This window comes from Electrophorus electricus, chromosome 2 (assembly GCF_041902795.1).
Source record: "Electrophorus electricus isolate QZ-2024a chromosome 2, ASM4190279v1, whole genome shotgun sequence".
Lineage (NCBI taxonomy): Eukaryota > Metazoa > Chordata > Actinopteri > Gymnotiformes > Gymnotidae > Electrophorus > Electrophorus electricus.
The window spans coordinates 22,928,482-22,945,000 of record NC_137498.1 but is presented as its reverse complement, the minus strand read 5'-3'; the positions used below and the strand labels follow the sequence as shown (position 1 = coordinate 22,945,000).

At 42.2% G+C, this 16,519-nt stretch overlaps 1 protein-coding gene across 1 annotated transcript in view; it reads right to left on the bottom strand.

The window, feature by feature from the left end:
* usta (uronyl 2-sulfotransferase a) overlaps positions 1-16,519 on the bottom strand; it is a 59,052-nt gene that overhangs the window by 23,013 nt on the left and 19,520 nt on the right. The gene's annotated exons all lie outside the window — the stretch shown is intronic.

Genomic DNA, 16,519 nt, shown 5'->3' with positions numbered 1-16,519 from the left:
GCCATCTTTAAGGGGACATGAGTGAACCTGAGGATCAGACAAAGCCTCCAGGCACAGAATGATGATTTTATGCCAACCTCTGCTGGCTGAAACCAGACACGTCCAGTCTTGTCAACCATAATTTTGCTGTTGACATCATTCAGGACCAGTTATGTGCTGTAACAGCGGAGTAGCGTCATGCATGCAACATCACGTAATCCGCTCAGGACCAGTTATGTGGTGTAATATGGGAGTCATTTTTTGAAGGCTGATGTTATTAGCAGAAACATCATTATTATTTTGTAACAATTTCATAAACCACTGTTATGCAGTCATCATGTCTATATACATTAGTTTACAAACATATTTAAAAAAGAATAATAATTGTAATTGTAATTACTTTTGTAAATGTAATTACTTTTTGAGACCATCAGCAACAGCTAATGTATACGCATATATCACTTTATCATTTCACCATGAGACTGAGTAGCATGAATTCCAAAGAATGAATGATGTGCATTTAACAAGCCACAGCAGCAGTGCTTCATATCCAAGTGACACCCGCATGTCGATGTCCAGGCTAGAGTCAGGCATTTTCTGTCCTTAAATGCTCCCAATGTCCTCATGAATTTCAATTTTGGAAGCATAACAAACCTTTGCCACAGCCAGTTCTGATGGCATTACCCTAAGCAATGCGACTACAATACACACATACATGGCTAAAACAAAGAGCAATCTAAATGATTTTACTGGCACTGAAGTCTCAACAAAACTTTTGCTGGGTTTTTTGGCTTCTGCAAGATGTAAAATATTGAGCAAAACTTACAATCACCTTTGGTTATGGAATATTCCTTCCATAACTAGCTACAGTCAGGAATGCTGCAGTTTGCATCGGAATTTCATAAATATATCCTTTCGGCTGGCGGCATTTAATTGAAGTTATGAAATTGGTAACCTCCCTAAGTATAACTTTGAAATGAGGTGAGCCAGAATTTTTTGGTGAAAACCACCTAGGATGTGCTGGGTGCTGGGGAGAACAAAAGCAATTGCTGTTTTGAACTGAACTTCAATATTTCCCCGGACGCAAACTGAAGTGTTTTGGGAGCTGCATAACACAGAGAATGTCCAGACCACTTGCTGGACAGCAATGTAAAACCGCAACACTCCATTTTGATGCCGGCTCATGGCAAGCCTTCTCTGTTCAGGGACAAATGCTCTATGGAAAACAATCAGTAATGATCGCAGCTGACAATGTAAACTATCTACAGCCCTGCAAAGTTTAACCACAGTCTCACTCCAGAACACCTGATTTCGAATACTCTGAATAAACTGGTAAACAATGATTTTTGCTTCCTGCAGAGAATGACCTGTTTGATATGTATTTTTCCAAGCTGAATCCAAATATGTTTTCAGAATTTATCAATTATAGTTTTCAAGTTTCAAGTTTGGTTTATTTGTCACATACATAGTCATACACAGTATAACTCGCAGTGAAATGGTTGAGAGTGCTCTGTCCAAACTGAGGAAAAGAAAACAGGGGTGCATAGAGAAATATATATTCTATATATGTACAAAAATATATTAACAATGTATGTACAATATATGTATATTATGTTTATATACACAATGTACAATGTATATGGTTGTGTATATATGTATGTACACAATGTACAGAATGTACAGATCCATCTTGTAAAAGACATATTTACAGTTTTTATGTTACATGGTGGTAATTGAATATATATACAGTTATTGAATATGTATACAGTTATGTTACATGGTGGTAATTGAATATATATACAGTTATTGAATATGTATACAGTTATGTTACATGGTGGTGGTGGTCCCCACAGTTTATCAGTTTCCCTGATTCAGGGCCCAAATGGCCTGTGGGAAGAAGCTCCTCTTCAGTCTCTCTGTCTTGGTCTTCAGGGAGCGAAAGCTCCTCCCTGACCTCGACAGAGAGAAGAGCCTATTGTTGGGATGGGTGGGGTCCTTCACAATCCTCCTGGCCTTGGTCTGGCACCACTTGTAGTAGATGGTCTGCAGGTCAGGAAGTTCCATGTGAGTGATGCGCTCTGCTGAGCGCACTACCATTTGGAGTGCTTGTCTGTCCTGCTTGGTGCTATTCCCAAACCAGACTGTGATGTTCCCCGTGAGGATGCTCTCGATAGTGCAGGTGTAGAAGTTCCGCAGTACCTTGGAGGGCAGTCTGAAGTCTCTTAGGCGTCTCAGGTGGTAAAGACGCTCACGAGCCTTCTTTGCCAGGGAGCTGGTATGGCAGGACCAGGACAGGTCCTGCGAGATATGAACACCAAGGTACCTTAAACTATCTACTCTCTCCACCGTGGTTCCACTGATACTCACAGGTTGGTAGTGCCGCTCCTGCTTCTTGCTGCAATCCACGATCAGCTCCTTTGTCTTACTGACGTTTAGGAGGAGATTATTTTCCTGGCACCAGTTTTCCAGGTGTTTAATCTCCTCCAGGTAGGCCCTCTCGTCGTTGTCCGAGATCAGACCCATGACAACGGTGTCGTCAGCAAACTTGACAATGATGTTAGAGCTGGAAGTGGCTGTGCAGTCGTAGGTGTACAGAGAGTAGAGCAGGGGGCTTAGGACACAACCCTGAGGAGCTCCAGTGCTGAGGGTGAGGGTGGATGAGGCGCAGTTGCCCACCCGTACTGATTGTGGTCTGTCTGTTAGGAAGTTGGAGATCCAGTCGCACAGGGATGTATGCAGTCCTAGATCTCCCAACTTAGTAGTGAGTAGCGAGGGAATGATAGTGTTAAATGCTGAACTGTAGTCGACAAATAGCATTTTAACATAATTACCCCTTCCTTTGTCCAGGTGGGTCAGTGTAGTGTGGAGCAGATGTGCAATTGCATCGTCAGTGGAGCGGTTGTGGCGGTATGCAAACTGCAGTGGGTCCATGTGAAGATGTGATGAAGTCTCTGACTAGCTTTTCAAAGCACTTCATCACGACCGATGTGAGGGCAACAGGGCGGTAGTCATTGAGGTCGGAGGGTCGAGGTTTCTTCGGGACGGGGACGATGGTGGATCGCTTGAAGCTGGACTCCCGATACCGAGCATCAGGGAGAGACGCTCGGTATTATTATTATGATTATGCTGATATTATGTCATTATGTATAGTATGGAACAGTGCTACCAAAGAAAGTGGAGCCCCTCTATGTTGGCAGACTGCTGCTGGACACTGAAGAGGGACCTTCCTGTGACCAAATACAGGCAAAACTTATACACTGTCAATTTTAGAAGTATGTTTGTATATATTTTAAATGTAATACCAGCCTTATTCATGAATAAGTAATATATAATTAATGTAACCTTTAATTGCCCTGTTACCCAAAAACCACATGTGGTCGAACAGTTCTAAACTGATTTGAATTCAACATTAACATCAGCTTATTTTAGTTTAGGTAGCATAATAAAAATATTTTGTTGCCCCATGGCCAGGTGTGTTGAAGCTAGACACTGCTGCTCTGTGGAATTGGGCAGCCCTTCTATAAAATAAACTATATATCACAACATAAATGACAATAAGCAAACTTATTTTGCAAGAGAGAGCTGGAGTTACTGACATTATTTCCAATCCATGGCCATGCCTTAGTGAACATGGGTAAAAAGCTACATGTCCCCCAGGGTATCATGTTAACTGCACTCAGACATGTTGTTGCACTCTGAATGTAAACTCAGCGCAGTGGATGATGTACTCAGACTTGGTGGCTTGAGAGAATGTGGGCGCCAGGCACGTATAAGACCTGTAGAGATAGGTGTTAGAGGATTTGTAGCAAAGTCTGCCACATCTTTGCTTGTGCAGTTTGGCATTAGATTAATTAGACAAATTAAGGGTAACTGTGAAGGAGCTATCAGAATCAGAGTTATCAGATAAGGCGATATCAGACTGATTGTGGTAACACACTATAAAAGTGGAGCGGTTCTCGTAGTGTAAAGTGGTAAATCCAGACAAACTGGAAGCATTAAAACTGTGCTGGCTTTAGATACTGGGGAGGCCAGGACAGATCTGTGTTGTTGGTGTATGCTTGCTGATATAATAGGTTTAATCCATGTGGAACAGGTAGAAATGGGCACGCATTAATGGTGCCAGTAGGGCTGGGTGTGGCCTTAGATGCTGGGAAAGCATAGTGCTTAAGAGGTGTGGCTTGGTTTAAAGTGAGCTTGGATGGTGGTGTGGCCGGTATGCCAGACCTCACTGTTGAGCCTTCTGGAGGTGTCATGGGATTCATTCAGCAAAACACCAAGGACGGGAGGTGCCTATCTGATGGCCCCTAAGAGGAGCTCACATTGTTGTGGTTGCTGGAATGAAGAGAGTAAGCAGGGTCCTATGTGAAGCTCTAATGGAGCTCTAATAGCTTAGCATATTTAAATATTATCCTGTGTGTATGTACAGTTAGTTTAGATTCTGAGAAAGGACCACATCTACTGTGGACATTCTGGAATCTGTGATTATTACTATTAACACAGAGAGGTTTTAGTTTCTTTACCTTTGGTTTAATACATAAAAGCGATATTGTGGCAAATACTTTATTTTAACTGCAAATTTGAATATATAAGAATACTAAAATACGCTTCTGTCTTTGCATAGGGGAAGAAGGACCAAGATCGACTGAGGTCCACTCTAGATTATCCTTTTACAAGGGTGTCTTCAGAAAGAATTACTTGTACTTAAGCCAACTCTCAACACTCTGCCAAATGACAGGTTATTTCATTACAAGATCCAAACGGAATGAAACAGAAGCTTCTAGAAACAGAACAGCTGGAAGACTCAGAAGCCACAGAGCCACATTCACTTTCTCCAAGAATAATCAGTTAGACATCAGTTCCAGAGAAGACCGAATGTATATGATACGAAAACAACTTGTTCATCATGGGCAGCCAGTAGAAGGGGCTCTGTTTGTTCTGGATCAGGAGAGACAGGTGGTTTTCTTCTTTAAAAAGACAAATGTGAGTACATGTGGCAGCAGCTACTGGAAACAAGACCCGCCTCCCTCATCATCTTACAACTGCCAAAGATCCTATATGAAAGCATGTCTGCGTGTGCATGCGTGTGTGTGTGTGAGTGTGTGTGTGTGTGTGTGTGTTCTACACAACTGCTGAAATGTATACTGAGCTATATCAAGGACTACAGAGACCAGTCTCTGGCCATATGGTGGTGAGGTTCCTCCCTGTGTACATCACCAGCCCCGCTAAGACAAGCCCAAGCAGTCGAACACACCCTCCTCAATAGCAGCAGATTTATCTTGGGTGTTTGCGTTTGTGTATATTCCATGTAAGCTGTGTGAGGATATAAGCATGCTTCTGGCAGTATGCGGTCAACATGACTGAAAGGTTTGATTTAGCATGTAGGCGTGGTCCAGCATTAAGCCCCTTTGGTTGAAACCATTGGCGTAATGACGGGTGTGTGTTCGTGTGGGGGGTTCGGGGGGTTGAAGTCTCCACCCATTTATGTTATTCCATGGGTTTGCCATGATCACCCTGCACCAAAATGCGGTTGTGCTGGCCAGAGCTGCTTTCCTTTTTGAGAGTAATGAAAATGTTTTTTTGTTACAGAAGCCGTGCCTTGACATGGTCTAGGTCCTCTGTGAGCTCAAGCTGGGCTGGACTCGTAGACCACCATGGACAGGCTGTAATGGTGTAGTAGAGGAATGGAGGGCTCAGAGCCTGTTCATCTGTGTAGCATGCCACTGTCAGATAAGAATGTGTGGGGAGAAGGTAGAGAGTTTTTGTGTAGTGAATGGAGAGGTGTAGGGAGAAATTGAGAGTGTTTGTGTAGTGTATGTAGTGTATGGAGAAGGTGGAGAGTGTTTGTGTAGTGTATGTAGTGTATGGAGAAGGTGGAGAGTGTTTGTGTAGTGTATGTAGTGTATGGAGAAGGTGGAGAGTGTTTGTGTAGTGTATGTAGTGTATGGAGAAGGTGGAGAGTGTTTGTGTAGTGTATGTAGTGTATGGAGAAGGTGGAGAGTGTTTGTGTAGTGTATGTAGTGTATGGAGAAGGTGGAGAGTGTTTGTGTAGTGTATGTAGTGTATGGAGAAGGTGGAGAGTGTTTGTGTAGTGTATGTAGTGTATGGAGAAGGTGGAGAGTGTTTGTGTAGTGTATGTAGTGTATGGAGAAGGTGGAGAGTATTTGTGTAGTGTATGTAGTGTATGGAGAAGGTGGAGAGTGTTTGTGTAGTGTATGTAGTGTATGGAGAAGGTGGAGAGTATTTGTGCAGTGTATGTAGTGTATGGAGAAGGTGGAGAGTGTTTGTGTAGTGTATGTAGTGTATGGAGAAGGTGGAGAGTGTTTGTGTAGTGTATGTAGTGTATGGAGAAGGTGGAGAGTGTTTGTGTAGTGTATGTAGTGTATGGAGAAGGTGGAGAGTGTTTGTGTAGTGTATGTAGTGTATGGAGAAGGTGGAGAGTGTTTGTGCAGTGTATGTAGTGTATGGAGAAGGTGGAGAGTGTTTGTGTAGTGTATGTAGTGTATGGAGAAGGTGGAGAGTGTTTGTGTAGTGTATGTAGTGTATGGAGAAGGTGGAGAGTGTTTGTGCAGTGTATGTAGTGTATGGAGAAGGTGAAGAGTGTCTGTGTAGTGTATGTAGTGTATGGAGAAGGTGGAGAGTGTTTGTGTAGTGTATGTAGTGTATGGAGAAGGTGGAGAGTGTCTGTGTAGTGTATGTAGTGTATGGAGAAGGTGGAGAGTGTCTGTGTAGTGTATGTAGTGTATGGAGAAGGTGGAGAGTGTCTGTGTAGTGTATGTAGTGTATGGAGAAGGTGGAGAGTGTTTGTGTAGTGTATGTAGTGTATGGAGAAGGTGGAGAGTGTTTGTGTAGTGTATGTAGTGTATGGAGAAGGTGGAGAGTGTTTGTGTAGTGTATGTAGTGTATGGAGAAGGTGGAGAGTGTTTGTGTAGTGTATGTAGTGTATGGAGAAGGTGGAGAGTGTTTGTGTAGTGTATGTAGTGTATGGAGAAGGTGGAGAGTGTTTGTGTAGTGTATGTAGTGTATGGAGAAGGTGGAGAGTGTTTGTGTAGTGTATGTAGTGTATGGAGAAGGTGGAGAGTATTTGTGCAGTGTATGTAGTGTATGGAGAAGGTGGAGAGTGTTTGTGTAGTGTATGTAGTGTATGGAGAAGGTGGAGAGTGTTTGTGCAGTGTATGTAGTGTATGGAGAAGGTGGAGAGTGTTTGTGTAGTGTATGTAGTGTATGGAGAAGGTGGAGAGTGTTTGTGTAGTGTACGTAGTGTATGGAGAAGGTGGAGAGTGTTTGTGTAGTGTATGTAGTGTATGGAGAAGGTGGAGAGTGTTTGTGTAGTGTATGTAGTGTATGGAGAAGGTGGAGAGTGTTTGTGTAGTGTATGTAGTGTATGGAGAAGGTGGAGAGTGTTTCTGAGGACAACAACAAGTTACAATGGTCACGTTCCAGGAATTGTTTTAGCCCAGTGAACTTACAGGTACGCCCAACACACTGACAGTGTTTAGGCTGTTACGGCTTGTGTGTGTGTGTGCATGTGTGTCTGTGTGCGGTTGATTGGAGGGTCACGGACACATTTTTGTAAACATCCAGAGGCAGTGACTCCAATTTTTCAGAGCATGAACACACAAACAGGCAGACATACAACAAGCTGTGTACCTCACAAAACAACAACAAAAAGGAGTATTGTGTTTTGAGTATGTGTGTGTGACTTACGAGAAAAAAAAAGAAAAGAAAAAGAAAAACAAACTGAATTGTCAGAGAAAAACAAGCAATAGGACAAGATATATGCAAGTGAATGAGTATGTATGGGTGGACAGGGCAAATGCCTAAACTAGTTCACTGGACTTTCAAAATTACGCTTATAAGGGAAGCAAAACAAATGTAATTTAATCAAGTTTACCAAACTGAGTCTACAAAACATTCGGCCTACCACTTAATAAAGGTGGTAAATCTAAAAAATTATACTTTAGGTCTTGATCTGACGAGCACAGGTTTGTATAATTGTCCTTTTCAAGCAAGCCAACATCCCTAGCGATGTTCAGCCATTAATGGCGTCTCCCCTGCCTATCGCCAGCTCGCTGTTTACCCACGTGTACCGCCAGTCGCCGACTGAGAGCAGGCTTGAAGTGGACGTGGCTAGACACTGCTCGCCCCAATCCTTTCCATTCCTACTCCACTAGGAAGGAGTGGGAAGCTCCAGGAACAGACTAGACAGCCATAATCTGAGGAAGACAGGGAAATAATCACCAGACAAGACTTCATCAACCGCTACCTAAACTGGCTAATTACTAAGATTATATCTGTCCTCCTACCAGTCTCTGTCTCTGTCTGTCTCATCTGTTTGTATTTTCCTCAGAACAGCAGCATTTTTGTATTTAAACTGCAGGCTGCAGATAACACAGTCTGCTATTCCCATCAGAGCCCCCTACATCCCAAAGAGACAGAGATGCCCTGGTTGGCCTTGCGAAGTGCCTGGAACAAACCAGGAACCGCTTGGAACCGAGAGTAGGACCACTCCCAGCAGTGCAGACTAGCATCTAAAACATGCGGTGGTGACGTGGTAAATGGCAGTTTTAAGCAGACAGTTCAGCTGGAGAGAGATATACAGCTACAGGTTAGCGTCCCTAACACTGGGTGACAACCACAGCAAACCCCAAACTGCATATGACAGAACTGTGAACGCACGCATGCACCCACGTGCGCACACACACAAAATCACAACATGGAAAAATGGTTGAATAATATATGAACATGGCCAGCTGGTTGTACTTTTCCTCAGTCATCAGGGACAGATCCACCCCCAGATCAGGGTGTAGGGTCCTCCTTCGATACCCCTGCTTTCAACATCAGTTATCTCATGTATAAACACACACACACACACACACACACACACACACACACACACACACACACACACACACACACACACACACACACACACACACACACACACACACACAGGGCATTCTCCTGATATGGACAAAACACTTGACAGAACAAAACAGTATACCACACACTTCAGTTGAGGGTTCTCCCAGACAAGCCCCAGATGGAGATAACACAAGCTTCCACACCAGCACTGGAAGAGTAGTGAGAATAATTACTGGGTTTTACTATCAAACTGCAAAGAGTATTAAAACTTATGTCACTTGCTCTCTGTGTGTGTTTGTGTGTGTATGCATGCAAGCTAAGCAACAGAGCTCAAAGAGTAACACAGATGGTTTCATTAGTACTGTGGCATTTTCAGTTCAGCCAGTCTATTGACAATAAAGAGGAGCGTGTGTTGTTGTCTATCTAATACATGGCCAGTAAACACAATCTGGCTCAATGAATTGGCTGTTAATCCATCTTAAGGGGCCTTCAGTAAGGTATCAAGACCTAGAATTCTACAAGAGAAAACTGCTTGCAGACACATACACGTCCCCTGAATACATTAATATTCAACTTTACACATGTATAATAACATGCATTACATGCTAATAAGCATGCAATCATACGTGCGCACACACACACCCTTCTTCTCGCTCTCTCTGCGTCCCTCTGTCATGACAGTATTTATCTGTCATGACAGAAGTGTTTAGACTGAAACCAATGACAATTGATTTGTACATCAGTGTTTAGAAGTGTTTAGACTGAAACCAATGACAATTGATTTGTACCAATCACTGGGCCAAACAGATGCAAATAGCATTGTGCAGCAATCAAAACATACAGTTCGAATCTATGGAAAATCCTGAACATGTCCAGGGATAAACAGCACATTCTTTCAAAACAACTATACTTTTATAGTGCCACAACTTGTAAAATAAATGCCTTTTTAAAATGTCTTTGAGCAGATCTCATCAACACTGTTTATAGGTTATGTTCCTATACATAATCAGCCAGTGTCACATAGTTAAATCCTTTATTAAGATCATTTAATGACTGCTTCTTTTTTTCACTGTTTTAAGCTGCATACATGTAGTTTGTAGTGATTCATGTAGAAGACATTCTGGTGTCTTGATAGCTTTATCTAGGATTGTTTTGAATGGCATGGATAAATAAATGAAGTAGGCTGACATCAAGTTTACATATAACCTAAATTAATGTTTTAAATAGTTATGTTTGGAGCTTTAAACCCATATCACTGGTTGTAGCAGCGCTAAAATAATTTAATGGCTCGTTAAATTCCTTAACACTTACCCCTCTGCCTTCTGCACTTGCCCCAGGACAAGCGGCTGATCTCAGATCAGCAGTAAAGGGCAGACAAAGTGTCGGCTGGGTAAGCTGACTCGGACTTGGGGTCAGCTGGGTGTTGGCTGGTCAGCTTTTCTACGTAATGTATTCTCTTTTGGGATGTAAGTATCCGCTTAACATTAGCAAGTTCAGTGGTTGTGTATATGTGTATATGTGCACATGTGGTGCATGTGTGGTGCATGTGTGGTGCATGTGTGGTGCATGTGTAGGGAACACAGAAGGAATCAAACAGATGGGGGTTTTGAAATTATACGATGTGTGATGGTCTGACGCAAAGCCTTGGTTAGCGCTTGCCCATCTCAAGTGTAAATACTCCTTTAACAGAGCCCCAACTTGGCACACACTGCCAGATCTGAACATAACAAACCCGTTTTGTCCTTCGGTGCAGAGTGGTTTGGTCTAAGGACACATTTGGAAAGGTGGTGGTCTACCAACTTGACTGCATGGGGGGGCTTGAGACAAATGAAAAACAAGTAATAGTATCAAGTGTCTTGTGCATCCAGATTTTATCATGAAAGTCACCCATGCATACTTATGCCTCAGTCGTTCCCCCCCCCCACAAACACACACACACACACACACACACACACTCACACACACTCACACACACACACACACACACACACACACACACACCCACACCAACCACTCCCCACGTTCCAGCAGAGCACTCGCAACATGTGTGTCGCACATGTGCTGTGTATTTCCCACCTTATCCTGTTGTACTGGGTGACCTTTACTGAGTGAGAGAAATGTGGGCGACAGCATATGGAATATTCCACCAGGCAGAGGTGGCCAAGTTGAGAGACTTGCTGTGTGCTGGGACAATAAGAAGCTTGCTCACTAAAATTCCGTTTTTGACCAGACACAACTTGTCTCTACCTCCCCACCAAAAAGTGTCTGATCTATCCAGTACGTAATGAGGAAAACCTGGTAAGTGAAATTAAATGGCAGGGTATGTATACATACGCTTGTGAAAAGGCATATACACACATTCCATTCATGTTTTAATATGGAAAATAGTCCGGTTGGATTTTAACGAGGAAAACTGAATCAGACGGCTTCAGGCACCATGAAGGGCCAGTCCAGACCTGGTCCAGTTCGATGATGTGTAGCCATAATGCTTCACTGTTGCCCTTTCTGGATGCACCAAAGCCATTCAATAATTCCCCTGGATGCTTTCACTAATCCCAGTTTGGAGAAACTGTGACTCGTTTGATGACTCATCTATGCATATATGATAGACTAATCCCAGTAAGCACCACCTTTGCAACCCTCAACTGTGCTCTGTCTTCCTAATTCATGGAGACATCTGATACACAACAGGCCTGTTGAATCACTTCCGGCCATGCTGTGCCCCCTCCCCCACCCCTCAGAAAAAGGAACTCATCTTCAGCTCCAGATGTCCATGTCGACTGAGGGTGAAGTTGTTTTTTTTTTTTTTTAATGTGGTAATAATAAATGTCTGCCTTTCTAAGAAGTGTAACTCTCTGCAGCACACTCCCGAGAGAAGTAGAAGCAGGCCATTCCACACCCAAGGAGGTTCTGGTACAACTATACTGGGACTCGGGTTCATCTTGGCTTCTGCTCCAGCGCATTGGACTTGAAGTGAAACAATGACTCTAAGGTATGTTGCATTGATATTGGATTAACCACATAGGAATCACAGGCCATTTTAAGCACAGTTCCCATTGCGTGGTTTAAAGAAGTTGGAAAAATATTAAAACAGCCATAAGCCAGGTCTCATGCATGAAAAATGATGTAATTACACATATATTTCAAAGAATCGACATAAGCAGCCAACTCAGTTATGTCTGACCCTCCAGAATTGTAGTATTAAAAATGAAAATCCATATAACTCCTACACAGTTCACTCAAAATGGAGATGCAAGCCCTCGAATAAAAGCTGAAGGTTGACATATTTTTTCAATATCCTTTTTAAATATTTACTATTTGGACTACAGCTCAAAAGAAACATTATGGCATTGGCCAATTGCTTACAAACAGCCCAGTAAAGCCATACTCAGTGTCTGGGTGTCTTTAAAGTGAAGGACAGGAAGAATAGAAAGAGACAGCAAGTGAGAGATAAGGAAAGAGGTAGAGAGAGAGAGAAAAGGGGAAAGAGAGAGAGAGAGAGAGAGAGAGAGAGAGAGAAAGAGAGAGAGAGAGCACTCTAATTGTATAATTCCAAACAGGATTTACAGTACAGCTAAGAAAGTGCTCTGAGAGACTTTCTAATGCACAATTTAAACAAAGTGACCTGTAATACACATTCATTTATTGCAATTCATCAGTTAACACTATAATATATTTAGTTTGCTAGAACACACACGTTTAGGCACAAACGAAAAGCAGACGACAATTTCTCTTTGGTCATTATATATGTGTATCATGGATAAAAAACACCTCAAGCCCCTACACTGATCATAACACACACAGAGAAACACACACACACACACACACACACACACACACACACACACACACACACACACACACACACACACACACACACACACACACACACACACACACACACACACACACACACACACACACTTGCCCTACCCCTCTGCATCATGACATAACACCACACAGGTCTTTACACTCCCAACACCCTGTTCCATCACTACCATGCACAATTTACAAATCACAGCACTTTACACACTATATAAATCACAACAGCAGTAGATTCCCAAGAGCAGTACATGATTAGCCTTACCAAATACAACAACAAAAGCACTTTTGTGACAAATAGTTACAGTGACTTCCTATCTTTGACAGTTTGTTTCCCTGCATACTGGAGATGAATATGCCAATATCCAATTCTTTACTCAGATGTTCTCTGAAATCCAGCTCACTCTGGCTGTTGCTATAGAAGGGAAGTGAGGTTCAGTGGAATGACGACACCAATTTCAACCATTTCCAGAGTTTCACATTCTATCTAAGTGTGTCTTTACTCACACTGGACTGCTTCCACCATAAACACTTGCTGTAGTGGAATGAGGTGCTTTTCTAAACTTTAAGTTACATTAAGAATAAATCTGTAAATAATTAAATAAAAATAATGTAGTTTAATGTAAAAAATAAATAGTCAAAGAGCACCACTCACTGTAAAGTACAAATAAAACTAAACTCAGGTCAGTCCTATAATGTCAGTCTTGTAACACTGCAAAACTGCTGACTGGGCACTGACTATAACTGAAGTTGATGGACCAGCACTGCTGGATGCTTAAGTGCCCCATGTAGTGAGAGGAAAAAAGGACATGATGAACTTACTGTAAATCTAGAATATGAAATATGATATGCCAATGTGCATATATTTCCTTTCTCCACTGCACATGCTCTATTGTGAGACAAAATGCATGTATGTCAGCAAATGCCTTCAAATTACTAGAGTTCTTAAATCTAGATTCACTCACTAGAACACAAACCCAACCTGATGCCCATCTGCATATTTGAGTTGGGGTAATCCTATTGTTAGAAAAATGTAACTTTTAAAGCAGCATCATGCTGTTCAGTTGGGATTGCAGGCTTACCTTAAAGGCCCTACACAGTTTCCACAAAGAATGTTATATTTTCCATATGCCTTCCAATTGTTTCCCCCTAAAATGGGATCAAAATGAGTATTTTTATTGTTCTTTTTTCTCTGTCGCCTTTTACTATTCTGCTGTGTGGCCGTGACCCCAGCGGATTGATTGACAGCCTCAGTGGTAAATGAAACCACCCAGTTAGTAAGTATGGCTGAAAATAAGATTGCATAAACAACAGCTTTTCTTGTCTGGACCTGAAAAGACAGCAGGATCTGTGTTGTGTTTAAATAGAGGCTAATCAAAGTCACTAGTTAAATTAGAGGACGCCACAGTTCATATTTTAAGAATGTATGTAGAGCAGTATCGTCTGTGCACTTATTAGAGATCAATCGCGTTTACATCAAAACTATTAGGTAATATTAGCTAACGTTAGCTAATAATATACACTTGCTTTCGTATATTCAGCTGGTTAACCAGGTCTAGCTAACAATATTTGACTATTGTAAAAATAAGGGCTTACCAAGTGCTCATCCACATGGCCTCCAGTGTCAGGAATGATGTTGCTTTAAGCTAAATCCAGAACTGCACTGACCCCAAGTTTCAAATGATTTCACAGTAAAATGTCTGCTACAAACTCTTGTATTTGGTGTCACTTCAACCCCTGAAAAAAATTTGTGCCATTTTGATTTGGCCTTGTTTTCTCATCTTTCTAAGAGCAACCTTTCCCCAGCTTGCATCCAAAAATTGAGCATTTGTATATACATTCCATCTCTGTTATTCAAGTAGAGCCATGCATAGTGAGTGATGTGTGGGAGGTTCAGATGATTTCACAGTTCATGAATATACAATATAAGGTAGTTTATGACTCTTATAGTCATAAGCTATTAGTGTTATCTATGATGTCGAAGATAATATGAAATAATGTGTAAATTCTAAATGGACGTTAGGGGACAGAATACAAAAATATTACAAATTTATAGCTTATTTTATGCACCAATAAATGTTGAACTGAAGCAGAAGTATGAAGATAATCACATACTTACTGCTAATATAACTTGAATAAGGAGTAAAAGTACTGTGCAGTAATGACCTGCCCTGTCTCTAATAACAACAGCACATCGGTGGGAGAGCTTATTAAAGCAGCACTACTGTGTTGATGCAGACAGCGTTTTTTTTAAAGTATTTTGAAGTAGCCACAATAACATTACCATATGTCTTCAATGTCACAATATACCGTATTATCATATTTCCACACATGCCTAGCCAACACACGAGCATACGCATACACACACAGGTCCATGTGTATATACACAAACACAGCCACCACAACCCCAAGCATGCACGCAGGTATGTACGTCACTATGTTTCATTTCAATTTCAGCTATCTTTCATTATGGTCTGCCCTAAATTTAACAACTGGTGGCCACAGGCCTTATACATCGCTTTCAGTCCTTCATTCATCCAAGGGAGGGAGAAGGATGTGGAGGGTGGAGGATTAGTTAGCATACTGAAACACACTCAGACACTTGTTGTCTCATGCAAATCTCGCCACCAGCTTTATACTGACAACATCAGTGACCCTTGTAGCTTCAACAGCATGCTAGAGGAAGCCTCAGGTGCTAGACAGGTTTACCTGGCTGTGCTCTGTGTTCATGTCTGTGTGCTTGAGGTGGAAGACTCCTATACCCATGTTGGCCCGCTAATCCCCCATAAGCTTGTGCTCGACCCCGGTTCATACTAATGCTTGTGAGGGGGTTTCCTGTCTGCTGAGGTCATAGAGCTCCTGGCACTGCCTTTAGTGGTTTCTGTGGTGTTAGAAATCAAATACTCAACACACCCTCAGTACCTTGGTTCCAAAAGTTTGTCAGAAACATTGTCTCACATTTTGACTGATTTGTGCATTAAGCATTGCTTCCCAGCTGAGTTTCTAAGGTCTTCTAAACATGACATCCAAATTGTCTGCTCTGACTTTTCAAATGAAGGCTGTGTGCTTTTATTTTCTTGCTTCATTCAGAATGACCAAGGCTAAATGATCCCAAAGTTCTGCACCTCATGAGGGCCCACTCCACGTCAGTATTCCTCTCAGCTCTATCAGTAGGCTTGAGTGTGCGGTCAGAAATTCCAGGAACGGTTTCAAGGAGCACAGGGTTTGCGCAAACACACACACACACACACACATGCCCGAGACGAGTCCAGTGCACTGTTTCACACTGGATACTCCACCTGCATTGAAATGTCACACACACACACGTGCTTGCGCATGTAAGCGTTCTGGAACCCCGTCATTTGGGTCGCATGGTGAGAGATATAAATAGTGGAATGATGTTTTAGCACAGGCCTGGAGCCCACAGAACTGCTCCACCCAACCAGACCTTTAAATACACTCAGGACACACACACTCTCTTTCGCTCTCTATCATTCTTTCTTTCTCTCCCACATACATTTTATCTCCCTCCTCCGCTTCTTAAAGTTAGAGGCAATTACAGCATTGGCATTTTTCCAAACCATCCACATTCACCTTATTGAACATATTCACTGTGGCGGTGGCGCACACTACTCAGCCCTGCATCACAAACAGTGCTGTGGTCCGTCGAACATGCCAATCATTTTTGCTCTGCCTTTCATCTCCTACAAAGAATTTCAGCCTTTCCATCCCCACAGTGTCTGGCAACTTTGCCCAGAGAGATGTCCCTCATTCTGATTGCCATTCAAGTAGAGACAACTAATAACCTCATCACTCACAAATCCTCCCCAATCAGTTTATTAGGAACAACTGTAAA